Genomic DNA, 20113 nt, shown 5'->3' on the forward strand with positions numbered 1-20113 from the left:
CATACTGTGGGGGACATCCTGTGAGCTGTGGTGAGAGAGAGAGAGAGAGAGAGAGAGAGAGAGAGAGAGAGAGAGAGAGAGAGAGAGAGAGAGAGAGAGAGATAAACAGTCAATTTTCAAACCACTAAGCATATGGAACCCACATGTATGCAATATCAACTTGGCTTACTACTAAAGTGCAACCATTTTAGCGAGTCCATTGGGGCGTTGGTTCATCAAGGGTCCTTTCCTCCCCTCTGCTCTGCCACACAGTCCCAACACCTATTTTTTCCTCTCATGTGTTGCCTGTAGCTGACACATGAGAGGAAGGGACAGGTGCTGGGACTGTGTGGCAGAGCGGAGGGAAGGACAGGACCCAAGGAAGCCAACGCCTCAACAGACTCGCTAAAATGGTTTCACTATAACACTACTACAATTATTACTGCTATTTCTGCTGCTGCTGCTACTACTACTACTACTACTACTACTACTACTACTACTACTACTACTACTACTACTACAATTATTACTGCTATTTCTGCTGCTACTACTACTACTACTACTACTACAATTATTACTGCTATTTCTGCTACTACTACTACTACTACTACTACTACTACAATTATTACTGCTATTTTTGCTGCTGCTACTACTACTACTACTACTACTACAATTATTACTGCTATTTCTGCTACTACTACTAATACTTCTACTCCTACTATATTACTGCTATTTCTGCTGCTGCTATCACTACCACTTCAACTGCTACTTCTACTACTATGGTCACATATAAATAAATTGCCTCTCTTTCTATCTTCTGTCGATATACTCACGCTGACTGCTCTTCTGAACTTGCTAACTGCATGCCTCCCCCCCTCCTGCGGCCTCATCTCACACGACTTTCTAATCAAGCTCATCCCTATACTGTCCAAACCCCTTATGCAAGAGTCAACCAGCACCTTCACTCTTTCATCCCTCACGCTGGTAAACTCTGGAACAATCTTCCTTCATCTGAATTTCCTTCTGCCTACGATATGAACTCTTTCAAGAGGAGGGTATCGGGACACCTCTCCTCCCGAAATTGACCTCTCTTTTTGGCAGCTCCTATGTACTCCATTCAAGAGCAGTAAGTAGTGGGCTTTTTTTTCATTATTTTTTTTTATGCCCTTTAACTGTCTCCTTTGCTGTAAAAAACAAAATAATAATAATAATTCATCTCTTCTCAGGTACACAAAATACATCTGGCTCTGTAAGTAAAATAAAAGTTATTTCTAATAATTTACTGTGATTTTTAGAACCTTTGCTTCTTGTGAAGAATTTCTATCAGGAAATGTTGAAGGCCATGAGGAGGAAAGAGAAGAATGAGGCAGAATGTGCAAGTGTGATGGAAGGGAGATCATGTTGCCCTCCCTGAAAGATGTAAAGCATTGTACTCGGTCACCAGCCACACACACACACACATGCAGGACTCTCCCAGATACAACCCTTACTTATTATGATGTGTTCTGACCCCTGTGCTGATCTAGACATCCACCCAGACACACACACACAAAAGACTGCAAAGGGAGAATGCAGAAATATCGTAGTGGTGTATGTCCTCCTAAAACAATTCATTGACAGAAGAATTGTACAAGAAGAAGCTGGAAGATACATTGGATTGCTGGAGGAGAAAGATAAGATTCTGATAATGGGAGATTTTAATTGTAAGGAAGTGTCATGGGAAAACTGGTCAACGGAGGGAAGTGAAGCTTCATGGGGGAATAAGGTTTTGGAATTGGTTATAGATAACGTCCTCACACAGTGGGTAGAAGAAAATATGAGATGCAGAGGAGACGAGCCATCTAAATTGGCCTTGATAATCACCCTGGATATCATAGAGGTGATGAACTATAAGAGCCCTATAGGGAAGAGCGATCACGTACTTATCGAGTACATATTACGAGGAGGTAAAATAAACAGGAATGAGGACTGCAGGAAAGAATGGTTTAACTTTAATAAGGCAAATTTTTAACAACTTGGGAAACATTTTGAGGAAGCACAATGGGATACTTTTTTTGAGGCTGAAAATGGGGAGAAAAATGGGCTATCTTTCTACTGATTTACAACGAAGGAGTGGAAAAGTGTGTACCAAGGATGAAAGAAGGCCAGACATCAAGAGAAGAGTGGTACAATAGAAAGTGTGTTGACGCCAAGCAGGATAAGGAGAAGGCATGGAACAAATGGAGAAAAATAGGAGGATGGATCTATGGAATGAGTACAAGAGGAAGAGGAGTGCTTATGTCAAAGTAAGAAGAAAAGAAAAAGGAATTTTGAGAAAAAATATTGTAGACCAGCCAAAACTGCTTTATGAGTTCATAAATGGAAAGTTGATAAAATAGAGATGAGATTCAGAAAGTTAAAGTTAGTGGTGAAACTTTTGATAGTATAAGTGAAATAGTAGAAGTGATGAATAATTGTTTGCAAACAGTGTTCACAAAGGAGAGTGAGTTTGAAGGTGTAGATGCAGTGCCGGGGAATAGAGTGCATGGGTCTGGAGAGAATACAAACATCAGCAGATGAAGTTATAAAATTATTGGAAGAATTGGATGTGAGGAAATCAGCAGGACCGGATGGTATATCAAATTGGGTGCTAAAAGAGTGTAACCAGCAAATAGCTGAAAAGTTGAGCAACTTGATTAATGTTTCACAAGCACAAGGGAAGGTACCGAGAGACTGGAAGAGGGCTAACATCGTCCCAATACATAAAGGAGGAAGTAAGGAAGACCCGTTGAACTATAGGCCAGTGTCATTAACAAGTGTAGTAGCAAAGATGTGTGTGAAAATTATAAAAAAACAGATGGGTGGAGTATTTAGAAGAAAACAGTACATTAACAAATAGCCAATTTGGATTCAGAGGAGAACGGTCTTGTGTAACTAATCTGATCAGCTTCTATTCAAGAGTAATTGATATAATACAGGAAAGGGACGGTTGGGCAGATTGTGTGTATCTGGACTTAAAGAAGGCATGTGATAAAGTACCACACAAGCGATTAATATGGAAACTTAATCATGTTGGAGGTGTGGGTGGTTCAATATTGGATTGGATTATGGACTTTTTGATGAAGAGAGAAATGAGAACAGTAATTAGGAATAATAAATCAAGCTGGATGGAAGTGACCAGTGGAGTCCCCCAAGGATCGGTGTTGGCTCCGATTATGTTTGTAATATATATTAATGACATAACAGAAGGGGCGACAAGCTATATGAATATGTTTGCTGATGATGCTGAAATAATGAAGAAGACTGTGTAGCCCTGAGCCAAGATCTTGATATAATAAGCGAATGGTCATGCAAATGGGAAATGACATTCAATACAGAGAAGTGTAGCGTGATGGAGTTTGGTAAGAGCAGTAGATGAATATCGGGGAACTACTCTCTGAGTAATGAAAGAATCATGAAAAAAAACTGAAGAAAAAGATTTGGGAGTGATCATAACAGACAAGTTATCCTTTGGAAAACATATAGACCGGATAACTGGGGAAACATACAATCCTCTTAGAAACATAAAAGCAGCATTAATATATTTAGATGAAGAAATGGTAAAGAAACTAATAACATCGATGATACGTCCAAGACTGGAATATGCAGCATTAGTGTGGTCACCTATGTTGAAGACAGAAATTAGAAAGTTGGAAAGAGTACAAAGAGCAGCGACTAAATTACCGGAAACTCTGAGAGAACATACCTATGAAGAAAGACTGGAGAAATTGGGACTAACAAAACTAGAGAAGAAGAGAGAGGGACCTAATAGCATTGTACAGGATACAAGAGGGATTGGAGAAATTGGACAGGGAAGACCTAGTGGTACGTGACAGAAGTGTGACAAGAGGCAGTGATAAGAAATGACAAGAAATACAGTTTTCCATACAGAAGTATAACAACATGGAACGGACTGACAAGGAGACTGTGTGCAAAACGATTCATGAATTTAAAGCCAAACTGGATAATAAGCATTATGGAGATGGGACAGCACGAGCCTAGTACGGTATTTCACAACTAGGTAAATACACACACACACACACACACACACACACACACACACACACACACACACACACACACACACACACACACACACACACACACACACACACACACACACACACACACACACACACACACACACACACACACACACACACATGCAAGACACTTGGTCTGCTGCTTGATCTAGAGTACCCGCTGCAAAGAGGCCTGGAGGACAACACTGAAGTCTTCTCCCCTGTACAAGCAGCATGACTGGTGAAGCTTTCTCACCAACCAAACTACTAATGGTGTCTCTCTTCTCCAAGGAGTCGTGGTAACTACATTTTTCACCTTTCAGCTCACCCCTGCAGGAAGGTTTGCATAGATATGACACTTTCTCTTGAGCGTTCCCCTTGGCTGCTGAAGTGTTTTCAAAATCACACAAAGAAGTAAAGAGAGCACCTTGCTGGGATCCTGCTGAACCTGATCTCCATTCTGGCCAGCAGCAGCAGTATTTTGTAGCCAGTTTTATGTAAAATGTCTCCTGGTGACTGTAGTGCTGCTTCCTGCCTGTGTGCATGCCTCACTGTTAAACATACCTCTTGGGAGATGGTGCAGGCTGCTCTCCTCACCCACAATATGAGGCACGGGTGAATACTCTTGTGGTCTCCAGCGAGCAAAACTTGCATCATCTACCAAGGTCTTTTCTGGTGAGTCTCCCGAGTTTGGCCGCCAAGAAACACCTCCTTCGTCCAGGGGTGAAGACCTGAGGCTTAAGGGTTCTGCTTCACCTGCTGTCTTGGCCCCAGCAGCCACTTCCCTCCTGGCTTGTGGTGGCTTGACATCCTCACACCTGCAACAATCCTCATCATCATCATCACCCCAAGCTTCACCCCCTGCCCAAGTGTTGCCTCTCACCGGCAGTCACTAACAAGGACTGGACCTTACAAAAGAGTCTGTTGGAGAAAATCCTGAGCTGACTTTGCTTTTTAGAGAATGCAAGAGGATTTTCAATATCAGTTTTGATTAAAAATATGCATCTTTAACCCCTTGACTGCAAATTTCCTACCAGAAGACCTCACCAAGCTACAGGAATGGAACAAAAAGTGGCTGCTACAATAATGAAAAAAATGGCAACAGGAATGGAACAAAAAGTAGCTGCTACAATAATGAAGAAAAATATAAAGTCCTGCACCTTGGGAGGGAATATCCAGCACACCAATACCACATGGGAAACACTCCACTATCCACCACAGAGCCAGAGAAAGACCTGGTAGTACATGTTTTCATGGTACCAATGAAACCAAATACATGCCCATCGCAGCGGACGGGTTAAAGATGCTTTATACCATAAGTTTTCCCAAGGATAATTTCCAAAAAAGCTCAAGGCTTCTCACCTGGACATTGAAGTGTTCCTCAGGATGCTCTCGGGCGACGGTGGCCTGCTGCTGTGCAGCCTTCATGGAGAGACTCATCGTCACTGCTGAGGGCGCTGTCCTGCTGCCCTGCGCTGACCTCTGTGAGTCTGCTCCCAGGCAGGCGGCAACCTTGGAAACATTTATAAAGAATAAGAAGAGGCGACACTGGCCACACTTATAACTACCATGTCTGTTTTGTTTATATTCCCTGCCTGTTCCCTTGTCAGTAATCTGTCAGCTGCAACACTTACCAGCATCTTGGTCCACCTGGGCACTCTGAGCCTGTGTCCGCACCACTGCACAGCCTTCAGACACCAGTACCAGCACAAGATCTTGTGTCAGCCAGTCTTTGGGTGTCTTAGGGAGGCTGCTTGCCTTCAGCCGGGGCACCAGGCCGCCCAGCACTCCCAAGAAGGCTCACGGCCAGCCTGCCGCTCACACAGCCTGAGAGTGAGGAAATAATCAGAATAAAAAAAAGAATAACATGGAAACAAATACCTCACATACACAGTTTCTTACTAACTAAGAGTGAATGTTCATATTCTTGTCAAAACATTCAATCATTATACCTTAGGAACACTTTGGGGTTATCCAGATGATGCACAATGATACAACTAAATATTTACTGCAATATCAGAGTGAAACATCAACCAACATGAATCAATTAGGAGGTTATCAACGGAACATGACAATGACTCCATGCGCACCCTCATGGTTGAGGCCGACCGACTCAAACTCCACCTTGGCTGATTTCCCACACATTGACCCAACAAGGCTTGCAGTGGCCGGGCCCAGCGCTGGATGGGCTCTGCAGAAGAAAGTTGAAAAACAGTGTTTGTAGAAAGAAGAAAAAAGATGCTGCAACAACCACAAGCTTCACCTCTTTGTGTCCATCAGTATACTGGAGACAAGAATGGAAACTAATTCAGTCTTGCTAAATAACTGTTGAGCAAGCCCTTCAGTTCGGCAAAGAATTGTAAAAAGAAAAAATACACTCCCAAACCCCAGTGCTTGGTCTGCTTGAGGATCCTGATCACTGTACTGCTGAACAACAACCAAACATGACTTTTCATTCCTCTCACACATGACAACTTTCACATTAGGGTTACACAGTATTAATGCACATCCCATGCAAGAAAATGGCATTACATTACTATGTTTAACCCTTGACTGTGGATTTCCTACCAGAAGACCTCACCAAGCTACAGGAGTGGAACAAAGTGTCTGCTATAATTCAATGAAGAAAATGTAAAGTCCTGCACCTTGGGAGAGGATATCCAGCACACCAATACCACATGGGAAACACTCCACTATCCACCACAGAGGCAGAGAAAGACCTGGGAGTGTATGTTACCAGGTTACCAGCGAAGGACAAATCCCTGACAATCGCAGCGGACAGGTTAACCATCAACAGTCCACTACAGGATTATGGCCTTTCCTAGGATGCTCTAACTCTCCTGTCCTGTTAGTATACTCCTCCCTGTTCAGGCTAATGCAGGCTAATTCCATTTTTCCGCCTAGTTCTCTGTCTGGCGTTAGTGTGCTCCATCCTGCCCCGGCAAATGTTCTAATTCCACCTCCACCTGGGTCTCTGTTTGGTGTTAGTGTGCTCCATCCTGCCCCAGTAAAGGTTATAATTCTTTCCACCTGGTTCTCTGTCTGGTGTTAGTCTCAATCCTGCCCCAACACAGGTTCTAATTCCACCTCTCCACCTGCTGGTGAAGAGGTGGATTAGATCCTTTGTTGGGGCAGGATGGAGCACACTAACTCCAGACAGAGAACCAGGTGGAGCGGTGGAATTATAAACTTTGCTGGGGCAGGATGGAACACACTAACACCAGACAGAGAACCAGGTGGAGCGGTGGAATTATAAACTTTGCTGGGGCAGGATGGAGCACACTAACACCTGACAGAGAACCAGGTGGAGCGGTAGAATTAGAACCCTTTGTTGGGGCACGATGGAGCACACTAACACCAGACAGAGAACCAGGTGGAGAGGTAGAGTGCAGGCGAGATTGAGGAGGCGGGGTATAAGGACACCACTGCCTACAGTAACTTTCGGTAATGTACAATCAACTCGAAATAAAATAGATGAATTAGCAGCAAACTGTGAATATATAGGGAACTACCGAGAGAGTAGCTTCATAGCATTAACAGATACCTGGCTTGCAGACAAGGATGTTGACGAAACAGTAAATATTGATGGTTTCTTGATAGTCAGGGGAGACATGAAGGACGTGGTGAAACAGAAGGGAGGAGGGCGGCGGTGTACATAAATGAGAGATGGTGTACTCAGGTTAACATAAAGGAACATTTTGTTGTGACGACCTGGAATATTTAGTAATATCATGTAGACCTTTTACCTACCACGTGAAGTTAATAATGTGACGATTATAACTGTATACATCCTGACTGATGCCACTGAGGCAATAGCGAGTAAGTTATCACTAAATTGTGTTAGAAAATACGAAAATGAAAATCCTGAAGGAATTATGAAAGTGTTGGGGGATTTTAACCACTGTAATTTCCAACCATATGTACCTTTGTATCAGCAAACTGTAACTTGCCCCACTAGAGATAATAATATTTAAGATAAAATGTATTGTAATGTAAGGAACGGTTATCGTTCTTATCAAAAGCCTAAATTAGGTAAATCTGGCCACAATATGGTGTTTTTGGCTCCCACATGTAAGCAAACTCTGAAATGTAAACTGTGCAAGAAAATTAAGGTGCAGGATTGGAATAATGAGCACATGGTGAGTCTTCAAGGCTGTTTTGATTGTACAGACTGGGATGTGTTGTATAGTGAGTCCAACTCTATTAGTGCAAATGTAGATGTTTTAAATTCATATATTGTACAGACTGGGATGTGTTGTATGATGAGTCCAACTCTATTAGTGCAAATGTAGATGTTTTAAATTCATATATTGTACAGACTGGGATGTGTTGTATAATAAGTCCAACTCTATTAATGTAAATGTAGATGTTTTAAATTCATAAATTAACTTTTGTACCAACATGATTGTTCCAACTAATGAAATTAGCATTTATCCAAATAACAAACCCTGGATAAATTCTGATATCAAAGCGTTATTGATTGAAAAGAAGAGAACTTTTATAAATGGTGACTGCATGCAAAGTAAAGTGATACAAAGCCAATTAAATAGGAAAATACTAGATGCTAAACAGTCAAATAAAGTTAAAATTGAAAACTTATTTAAGTCAAATAAGTCAAAAGATGCTTGGACAGGGTAAACTACTGAGTGGCTCTAAAAGAAAAGGTCATTAAAAGACCCACCAAACATGTAAATGATTTGAACTCCTTTTATGCAAGGTTTGATGTGCACCATTTTAATACTGAATGTGAAAATATTTTGTCAATGGTTAGGCATCAATGTAGAACGAATAATAATAACTCTTGATGATACGATGAACTCCATGAAACTTATACAATGTGGAAAAACAAGTGGACCAGATAAAATTGGTTCTAAACTACTAAAATCCTGTGCCGATCAACTTGCTGATCCACTGTGTAAACTTTTCCAAGCTTCACTTGATCAGAGTACAGTACCGGATGTGGAAAATGTCAGAGATTATTCCAGTACCCAAAAACAACCACCCAAGGGAGTTTAATGATCTTCGACCCGTAGCCTTAACATCAATTATAATGAAATGTTTGGAGCACATTGTGAAGAGGTACATTTGTTCAAGCGTAGATCCCTTGAAAGATATTTTGCAATTTGCTTATTGTCAAGGTATGAGTGTTCAGGATGCTGGGTTAACCTTACTTCACCAAACTTACGAACATTTAGAACTGAAATTCACAGGTTAGAATTATATTTATAGATTTTAGCAGCGCTTTCATTACAATTCAGCCACATATTTTACTTAACAAATTACCAGAGATGAATATCAACAGTAATCTAATACTGTGGATCTATAGTTATCTTTTGCAAAGACCTCAATACACCAAATTTTTTTTTTTTTTTTTTTTTTTTTTTGTCGCGGCCTATTGCGCCGGTAGGCTTCTTCCCGGTGGGGCCTGATGGTCAGCCCAAGGCTTCTTCCCGGTGGGGCCTGATGGTCGGCCCAGCCCGTTCTGGCGCAGGCGAGTGTTGATAGTGGCGCCATCTTGTGTTGGCCCATGCTGCCCCCCGGAACTCATCTTTCAGCCTCTCTTTGGAGAGGTTATCTAGAGCCCAGGTTGATGGGTGGTCTTCAGGCCAGCATGTGGGTAGTCTTAGGCCACTCGGCAGTGACTGAAAAACCTCAACTGTGCGGCACACTAACACCAGACAAGAGAACCAGGTGGAGAGGTGGAATTATAACCTTTGTTGGGGCAGGATGGAGCACACTAACACCAGACAAGAGAACCAGGTGGAGAGGTGGAATTATAACCTTTGCTGGGGCAGGATGGAGCACTCTAACACCAGACAAGAGAACCAGATGGAGAGGTGGGATTATAACCTTTGCTGGGGCAGGATGGAGCACACTAACACCAGACAAGAGAACCAGGTGGAGAGGTGGAATTATAACCTTTGTTGGGGCAGGATGGAGCACACTAACACCAGACAAGAGAACCAGGTGGAAGATGCTTGGACAGACCTTTATTTTGCAGTGGACTATTCATATCAGAAGACAATTTTTCTTTATACTCTTATCATCACGGCCATGGGTGGTGTGGTGCCAGGGTGTGTGTGGATGGCCATGGGTGGTGTGGTGCCAGGGTGGTGTGGATGACAGGGAAGATAGGGGCAGTAAGGTGTGCCAGGGTGTGTGTGGATGGCCATGGGTGGTGTGGTGCCAGGGTGGTGTGGATGACAGGGAAGATAGGGGCAGTAAGGTGTGCATGGGTGTGTGTGGATGACAGGGAAGATAGGGGCAGTAAGGTGTGCATGGGTGTGTGTGGATGGCCATGGGTGGTGTGGTGCCAGGATAGAGTGGATGACAGGGAAGATAGGGGCAGTAAGGTGTGCATGGGTGTGTGTGGATGTGCCAGTGAATGGTAAGGGAAGGAAAGGCAGGAGTGTGCAGGCCACGCACCATGGAGTCCCCAACTAGGCGAGTCTCGAACTCATCCTCCATGGTGTCTGCCAGCACCTGGAACCTATTGAAGGTAGTGGGGGTCAGTAAATCCTTGGTTGCCTGCTTCGGTTTGGCTCCATTCCTTACAGGTTGGAACCCGACATCCTGTGAAGCAGGAAGAGAAGCGTTAAGTGGGGCAGGCTGGAAGTTGTCCTGTGGGGCAGGCTGGGAGTTAGCCTGTGAAGCAGGCTGGGGGTTAGCCTGTGAGGCAGGCTGGGGGTCAGCCTGTGAGGCAGGCTGGCGGTTGTCCTGTGAGGCAGGCTGGGCGTAAGCCTGTGAGGCAGGCTGGGGGTAAGCCTGTGAGGCAGGCTCGGGGTTAGACTGTAAGGCAAGCTGGTGTTAGCCTGTGAGGCAGGCTGGGGGTTAGCCTGTGAGGCAGGCTGGGAGTTAGCCTGTGAGGCAGGCTGGGAGTCAACCTGTGAGGCAGGTAACACGTCCTCCCGTGAAGCAGGAGGGTCGTCTGGAGAGGGCACAGTCTCGGTGGAGGGCCTCTCCACCATCGATGGTGGAGTCACTGCCACATTACTTAAAACAAATTCAGTCACAGCCTTCTGAAGTTGTAATCTTTGAACGCAGAGGCGGCAAGTTCTACTCAGCTGGAAGTACTGAGCTGCAAATCGTCCGGGACAGACGTCACACTTACGGAGGTTCGAAGGCATTGTTAGAAATTTAAGCGAGTTAACAGTTAGGGCAAATATTAAAAGCGCTTTCAAAATAACTTAAAGTGTGACCATAAATTGAATTGGATAAAATTGTGCATGGAAATTAGATACTGATGTGTTAGATGCCTCCAACACTGGGAGTTCGCCCCACTGGGTCTTGAAAATGCCTCAAAGACCAATCGCTTGTCCTGAGCCTCAGTCACGAGAGAGACTTTCACAACCCGGCACTTTTCAGCAATTGTCCTTGAAGTTTTGTCCCATAGAATGGGGCCGGTGTAGTCACACAGAGCAGAGCTGGCAAAGAAAGAAAAGGAATCAGCAATTCGTTCCCACTTTCCGAAACGTCTAACCCAACTCTGCGACCCTTTCGAGGCCTGGCCGGTGGCACCTGTCACCAGGTGTTCTCCACCAACTCTAGAGAGTATCAGACGCCCTTCCTGAGAGACAAAAAAGCTGAAATATTCCTTGAGTATAAGAAAAAACCTCAGAAACTCCACCTAGAAGCCGGGAGGTACAATCTCAAATGACCCACGGAAGACATCTCTTTCAGGAGAAAACAAGAACCAGCTGTTATGCAGAATAGGGATGGGAGTACCGTCGATAGAAGGGAGGGACGGGGAGCTCACACCGACAACTGGTTCCCAGGGAGGCTTTTTAGTGAAGAGGTCGCCACACTCCTCTACACCGCAGGCCTAAATAATTAGGCACGGTCCAGCTGACTAGGACCCTGGAACTCCAGCCATTGTCTCATAAAGAGATCCTCTGCCTGCAATCCAATCCACCACTGCTGCTGCCCAGAGGCTTCACCGTGACACTGGCACGGGAGACAGATCAGGTATTACACCTTGTCCAAGGGTGACCTGAGACTATGCAGGGCAGGGACGTCTAGTTCCTTGAGGTGAAAACACTTCACCCGCATACCCGGACCTTGAGGGACTGACTGACTGGTTCTTGTTGGTATAAGGACAGGGAGATCAGGGATGAGGGAGGGACAAAAGACGGGAACTGAATCCCGCAACATCCCTGACCCACACTTACTACACCACCAAAACAACGAGGGGAGTAAAGCCAAACCTTGAGGTATGCCTGGAGCACATTGATGGCCTTGTTAACCTTGGTGTGGAGTGTTTGGTGGGCCAACTCGTGGTAGAGGTGGATGGCCAAGGTGGAAAGGGCCAGCGATCTTGTCCGCCACCACGGTCACACTTTCCACTATTCAGCAGCATGTTGACCAAGTGATCCTGTGAATGCAGGTGAAAAAGGTGAATAGAGTCATGCTGTCCAGCTTTGTAATGCAAGAGTTAGCCTGCATCTTCACTCCCTGGCAGCATGTTGACCAAGTAATTATTAGTGAGGTGAAAAAACAGAATCATGCTGTCCAGTTGACCAAGTAATTATGAGTGAGGGTGAAAAATAGGAACAGAATCATGCTGTCCAGCTTTGTAACGCAAGAGTTAGCCTGCATCTTCACTCCCTGGCAGCAAGTTGACCAAGTAATCATATGTGAGGATAAAAAGGGGGAGTAGAGTCAAGCTGCCCAACTTTGTAATGCAAGAGTTAGCTGCATCTTCATTCCCTGGCATCACATTGAAGAAGTTATCATGTGAGAGTAGAATCATGCTGTCCACCTTAATAAACACATGTAGGTGCCTCCTCTGTTTCCTGTGTAGGGAGGTGCAGGCAATCAGGAGTACACAGCAGGAGGGCTGCAAACACACACAATGCCTCTGTCCCTCCCCACCATGACATTACAGTAGTTTAAGGGACACACAGAGGAGGCTGAATCAAAACTATACCAGACATTATTATTATTATTATTATTATTATTATTATTATTATTATAGATCAATAAAAGGGGCATCAAGGGGAAGTAAAAACTGGTATAGACACAATCAAAGTCCCCATAATGAGCAGACACGAATATGAAAAATAAGAAATAGTTCTCAAAGACACTCAAGTGAAGAGGATAAGAAGAAAGGGACAGAAACAAACACTAACACCTCTACTCTCCTCACCTTCACGTCAGAGCAGTTCATGAGGGTGAGGTCGGGGCTGAGGGCTGCAGCACGGGCAGGGGCGGGGAGAGTGACCACAGCGGCAGCAGGGACCCAGGCAGACCCAAGGCTTCCATCTTAGGTGATTGCTGAGAAGGGGAGGAAGGAAGGTGCTGGAAAGTGTTATGAGGGGGAGTGCTGCCAGCCTCAACAGCACTAAAGGGTGTGGCTGCTGAGAAGGGAAGGAAGGAAGGTGCTGGAAAGTGTTATGAGGGGGAGTGCTGCCAGCCTCAACAGCACTAAAGGGTGTGGCTGCTGAGAAGGGTAGGAAGGAAGGTGCTGGGAGGTGTTATGAGGGGGAGTGCTGCCAGCCTCAACAGCACTAAAGGGTGTGGCTGCTGAGAAGGGGAGGAAGGAAGGTGCTGGGAGGTGTTATGAGGGGGAGTGCTGCCAGCCTCAACAGCACTAAAGGGTGTGGCTGCTGAGAAGGGAAGGAAGGAAGGTGCTGGGAGGTGTTATGAGGGGGAGTGCTGCCAGCCTCAACAGCACTAAAGGGTGTGGCTGCTGAGAAGGGAAGGAAGGAAGGTGCTGGGAGGTGTTATGAGGGGGAGTGCTGCCAGCCTCAACAGCACTAAAGGGTGTGGCTGCTGAGAAGGGAAGGAAGGAAGGTGCTGGGAGGTGTTATGAGGGGGAGGCTGCCAGCCTCAACAGCACTAAAGGGTGGCTGCTGAGAAGGGAAGGAAGGAAGGTGCTGGGAGGTGTTATGAGGAGTGCTAACATAAGAAGAACATAAGAACACAGGAAGCTTCAAAAGGCCGAGTGGCCTACACGGGGCAGCTCCAGAATCCCCACTACTCACGATGGGTGAGGAGGTGTAGTTTCAGGAGTTACAGGTAGAGGCTTGATCCTCGTCTACCTTCGGTACGGGCGTACGCTCCAGTACCCTGTCACCTTACTGCACCCACACCTCACTGCCACCTGTCATCCTCGTCCATGTAGCTATCCAGTCTACTCTTAAAACAAGCTATCGTCCCTGCACTAACTATGTGATTGCTGAGTCTATTCCATTCCCCCACCACCCTATTACTAAACCAATGCTTGATCATTCATTCATTCATTTCATCGACGCCTGCTCCTAGGAGCTCCCACCAGGGGATGGCCACGGCAGAAGAGCTTCCATCTTCCTCTATCCAGACACTCCCTCCTTGCCTGCTCAAAGTTTCTCAAGGATCTTTCCCCCCTCTCCCTAATGTACTCTTGCACCCTATCCCTCCATTTCACTGGAGGTTGTCCTCAAGCATTCCCTCCTTCTATCTCGCTCACATACACCCTTCTGGTCATCTTACTCTCCTCCATTCACTCCATGTGGCCAAACCACTTTAAAGTCTGTCGCTTCACTTCTTCCACCACTCCACACTTCCCTTCACCCCTGTGACACATTCCAAAATGCTCGTACACACTTTCATTACTCATTCCATCCATTCTACTCACACCACAAGCACTCCTCAAATAACTCATTTCCACTGCCTGCACTCTAGACCTCTGACTTTCATTCCAGGCCCACGTTTCACTTGCATATGTGAGGGTTGGTACTATTATTGTATTTCTCAAATCCCTCTTTACCTCCATGCTCACACTTCTGCCATTCATGATTCGTCCCAAAGACCTTATCACCCTTCTTCCTTGCAATGCCCTTTCTCTTGTCTCTCCCTCCGTACCACCATGCTTGCACATAACTGATCAAGATACTTAAACTCATTGACCTCCTCCATTTCTTCACCATTCAAAATATTTTGCATTCTTTTTCACATTCAATTCCCACTCTCAGGGCATACAAAATCTACAACCTCACTTCTACTTTGCTCACAAACCATCACTTTACTTTTGTTGACATTTTCAGCTTTTTCCTGTTACAGACACTGTCAAAAACACTGACCAAATTTTGTAGGCCAGTCTCACTTTCTGCAATGAGCACCGTGTCATCAGCAAACAGTACTGAATTCAGTACCCACTTCCCTCCCTCATCGAACAGTCTTACTCCAACTTCTCCAACTTTGCCCTTCATTTCTCTAATGACACCATCCATATAAATATTGAATAACCATGGTGACACCCTTGTCTTAGGCCCACTTTTATCTCAAAATGTTCACTTGTTTCTCCAGTAATTTTGACACATGCAGATGCATCCTCATAGAAAGACTTCATTGCACTAAGCAGTTTTCCTCCCACACCATAAATCTTTAAAACATCCCACAATGCAATCCAATCGACTCTGTCATAAGTTTTTCCAAATCAATGAAGGCATCGTATAGTTTCTTTCATTTTGCTATTATTTTTTTCTAGTACCATCCTGAAGGCAAATATCTGATCCATACATACCCTTCCCTTCCTGAAGCCTCCTTGTTCTTCACTGATTTTCTCTTCTGTAAGTCTTTGCACCCTCTCTATTATGACTTTTCCATATACCTTTCCGGGTATACTCAGGAGACTTATACCTCTATAGCTCCCACATTCCCCTCTCCTGCCCTTCCCCTTGTAAACTGGGACAATGATGGCTTTCGTCCAGTCTGCTGGCACCCCCCCTCCCATGCTACTTCACATATCTTGACCATCCATTTCACGACTTCATCTCCTCCACACTTCAACATTTCTGCTGTGATTCCATCAATTCCTGCTGCCTTTCCATTTTATAATCTTTTTATTGCCTGATTTACTTGTTCATATGTTATAGTTCTTTCTTTATATACTCCTCCTCTGCCTCTACTCAAAACTGCTGCTGTTACAGCTGCTGGACGTCCATCCTCAAAATTCATTAAGTTTTTGAAATATTCTCTCCATCTCTCTTTCACAGCTTCCCAGTATTTCAAAATCTTTCAATTCGATTCCATAACTTCATTTATTTTATTTGAGGAGATATTTTCTGCATTTCTTTCGTTTTTTACTTCTTTCCAATATGATTTCCTGTTCCCTTTATATTTTTCACTTAGTCTTTTTCCAGTCTTCATCAACTCTCTTCTTACTTTCTTTTATTGCTTGTTTTAATTTCATTTTGCATTCTCTATATTTCTTTTCCTTTCCCTTTTTACTTGTTTAGCCACATTTCTTTCTTGAGTTTTCTTAAAAAGTTCCCTTTTCTCTTTTACTATCCTCCTTATCTCTTTTCTCCTCCAGGAATTTCCTTTTCTTTTTCCATCTCTCACCACTTTCATCCCTAACACTTTTTTGTTGTATTTACCGTTATTTCTTAAAATGTTCCAAAACCTTTTTCAATATTTGTATTATCTTTTACACTTTCCCATTTTTCACTTAAGGCCTCTGCCATCTCACGGTTATACTCATCTTTTATTTATTTTTCCTGTAACTTTTCTATCTTGAATATTTCATTTTTTACTTCACCTTTCTTTTCAAACACCCACTTTTCTTTCAGCTTTAACTTTGCCCGCACTGCAAGATGATCAGATCCATTGAACATTCCTCTTACTACCTTTGTGTCACAAATCTATTTTCTAAGCCTTTCATCTACTGCCACATAATCAATCAATCCTTTTTGCTCATTATCTTCTCCCCTCCTCCATGTGTATCAGTGGATATTCTCGTGCTGAAAGAAGGTGTTCGCTAGGAACATTCCCCTCTCAGCACAGACATCCACCAGGCACTCTCCATTATCCCCCATTTTCCCACCACATCCATCACACATTCATCACCCACTTTAGCATTCATATCTCCCATCATAAAAAGTTTCCTTTCTTTCAAAACTCTTCAAACATGCATTCACTTCCTCCCAAAAGCTTCCTTCTCTCAGTCTTCTCCTTTCACCCACACAATTCCTGATCCCTTCCAACCATAATCAGTCACACCATTCCACACTCTTTCAGACATCACAGTAGCACATCCTTCCTTACTCCTGCCTCCATACTTCTCATCTATCCCCGTCCATACAACCCCCCCAGGCACACCCTCCCACGTACCCTCTCTACCATCACTCACGCCAGTTCCTCGAATATGTGTTTCACTCACTCCCAACACATCCACTCTAACATTTAAAAAAATTTCAATCATCACTCTCCTCTTTTCCTCACCACCTAAACCATTCACATTAATAGACACCAGTCTCATACATTCCTTTCTCTTCTGCCGCCCTCTGGCCATCGTTCCTGCCTCTAAAAACTAGATAAAAGTATGCTTGCTAATTTCCCTCCTAAATCTATACTTTTCTAATTTAAATCCATTACTGCGAGTTCTATCCTGCTGGCTAATTCTCAGTAATTTACTTATATCGCCTTTGTTATAACCCTTGACCCATTTGAATACTTCTATCAGATCTCCCCGCACTCTTCATCTTTCTAGAGAATGTAAGTTTAGATGTTTCAGCCTATCTTGATATGAGAGGTTCCTCAGTCCCTGAATCATCTTGGTCATCCTCCTCTGAACTGATTCTAGCAAGTTGATGTCCATTCTGTAGTGTGGGCACCAAAACTGGACAGCATAATCTAAGTGTGGCCTAACTAACGCTAAATAGAGTCTGAGAATGACCTCTGCACTTTTGTTGGTTACCGTCCTGTTAATAAAACCCAATACCCTGTTAGCCCTATTCCTCGCACTAATACATTGCTTCCTTAGTTTTAGGTCAGAGATCACCAACACTCCCAGATCCCTTTCACACTTAGACCTGCCTATCGATGTGGAGTCTGAACTATACCCGTGTAATGGGTTTTGTGTTCCTACACTTAGTACGCTACACTTGGTGATATTAAACTCATCTGCCATTTCTCTGACCAAGCTGACAGTTTGTTAAGGTCCTCCTGCAGTGCTCTAACATCCTCCCTTGTCCTAATAGTGCGACCTATTTTTGTGTCATCTGCAAATTTACCTATGTCACTAGTTATCCCATTGTCTATGTCATTGAAATAGACAATGAATAAAAGCAGGCCTACAACTGAACCTTGATGAACCCCACTGGTAACATTACCCCATTCGGATTTTTTACCGTTAATGGTGGAAGAGGGAGTGCCAGGATGGGTTTGAGGAAGGGCTAAGGGACATGATTTTAGGATGGGTTCAAGGACAGGGTGCTAGGATGTGTTGAAGGACAGGATGGTAGGATGTGTTTTAGGATGTGTTGAAGGACAGGGTGCTAGGATGTGTTTTAGGATGTGTTGAAGGACAGGATGGTAGGATGTGTTTAGGATGGGTTCAAGGACAGGATGGTAGGATGTGTTTTAGGACGTGCTTTAGGATGGGTTCAAGGACAGGGTGCTAGGATGTGTTTTGTTAGGAATTAGGTCAGTTAACCAGGGGATTAGACAAATTAACGATTTCCTTTATGGAACTAGTCTCGGGCCAAGAGTTCAAGCCAACTAAGAGTATCGTCTGAGCTCAAATAAGCCTTGGATGGTACTTACATACTTCGCTCATCGGCTCCCAGACCGAGACAGTATCATCGTATTCACTGCCTGAAGACTAAACACATTTACCATGAAAGGAATAACAATAGTTCAGTGTTTCCTTTCATGAAATAATAAATAATTGCCCTTGCGGCAAGGATAATTCAAAATACCCCTTCTGACCTACATGGTTGGCTTTCGGCCCACAACATCACCTGCTCTCAAGCTAACAACACCTCAGCGCTTTCGCCCCATATTAACTCGCGGCAGTGCTGATTTAAACTTAGTCTCGAGGACAACAGTACTCCTCCAGAACTTACTTCAAGAGACCACTTCTTTGAAACCCTTCGAAAGATAAGTGCCTCCTACAGTGATTACAATTAGGTATTACTATCAGGCCTGTTAGGATTATCGTTGTAACGCTGGGAGGTGCTTGTAGGGGAAAGCCAGGCACCCCTGCTGTATTAGTGGTAAGTGGTTTGTGTGTCTTTTTGTGGAGTTGTCTTGGTGTGGTTCATGTGTCTTGCGAGAAACATAAACGTTGGGTACAGTAAAGTCACTGTATCACAACAGTTTTAGGATGGGTTCAAGGACAGGGTGCTAGGATGTGTTTTAGGATGGGTTCAAGGACAGGGTGCTAGGATGTGTTTTAGGATGGGTTCAAGGACAGGGTGCTAGGATGTGTTTTAGGATGGGTTCAAGGACAGGGTGCTAGGATGTGTTTTAGGATGGGTTCAAGGACAGGGTGCTAGGATGTGTTTTAGGATGGGTTCAAGGACAGGGTGCTAGGATGTGTTTTAGGATGGGTTCAAGGACAGGGTGCTAGGATGTGTTTTAGGATGGGTTCAAGGACAGGGTGCTAGGATGTGTTTTAGGATGGGATGAAGGACAGGATGGTAGGTAGGATGTCTCTTTGGGCAATCCTGCATCAGCTGACAACTTCCCACCTCAGTAAATTCAGGTTATAAAATTAAGATTCTTCAGAGCAATGGAATTTGTACTGACAGACTGTTACTGAATCACTACCAGCACTCTGGCACTTGTTACTTTTATGAATTTCCTGCATTTCAGAATTTGGACAACTATATTTCAGCTTACAAAATCCCGTTAGCAAAAATAAATTTTACTGGGATTTTTCAGACCAATTCAGACTCCTGGACTTCCACGACACCAACAGCAACACTCAGGCACTCACATCCCTTACAAATCCCTGCACATCAGAATCCGGACGCCTAGATTTCAGTGTAATTTCCTCCTTAGTAAACTGAGGTAAACGCAGTGATTTCTAAGACCAATTCAGACTAACCGACTTCACTATCTGGGAGGCAACACTCAGCACTAACATCCAGGCCGGAGCGCTTGGTGAAGCCCCTCCTGACGAGTCGCCGTTCACCGACGCGCTCCAGCGGAAGAATGCTGATGCCGAGGGCGTACACATTGCGGGCCAAAACACACGTCAGAGAGTGGAGGGTTTCTGCAGGAGGAGGATAAAAGTGGCAGTTATGTTGGGCTGTTGGAGAGCTGCATCTTCACCAGCTACCTTCCTCTAACACTTCTGAGCTTTTATTTAATTCTTTATCATCAGT

The 20113-nt window shown here is 44.2% G+C and overlaps 2 long non-coding RNA genes across 2 annotated transcripts; one reads left to right on the forward strand and one right to left on the reverse strand.

Moving 5' to 3' along the window:
* Positions 1-3763: 3763 nt before the first annotated feature.
* Positions 3764-19964, reverse strand: LOC126991455 (uncharacterized). Its single transcript, XR_007745520.1, has 6 exons — positions 19834-19964; positions 13165-13292; positions 12224-12390; positions 6110-6210; positions 5382-5846; positions 3764-4837 (listed from the first exon to the last, which is right to left on the reverse strand). It is a non-coding gene; the product is annotated as an uncharacterized LOC126991455 (long non-coding RNA).
* On the forward strand, positions 8987-10588 carry LOC126991456 (uncharacterized). Its single transcript, XR_007745521.1, has 3 exons — positions 8987-9779; positions 9918-10245; positions 10292-10588. It is a non-coding gene; the product is annotated as an uncharacterized LOC126991456 (long non-coding RNA).
* Positions 19965-20113: the final 149 nt, after the last annotated feature.

Source organism: Eriocheir sinensis, unplaced genomic scaffold, assembly GCF_024679095.1.
Source record: "Eriocheir sinensis breed Jianghai 21 unplaced genomic scaffold, ASM2467909v1 Scaffold286, whole genome shotgun sequence".
Lineage (NCBI taxonomy): Eukaryota > Metazoa > Arthropoda > Malacostraca > Decapoda > Varunidae > Eriocheir > Eriocheir sinensis.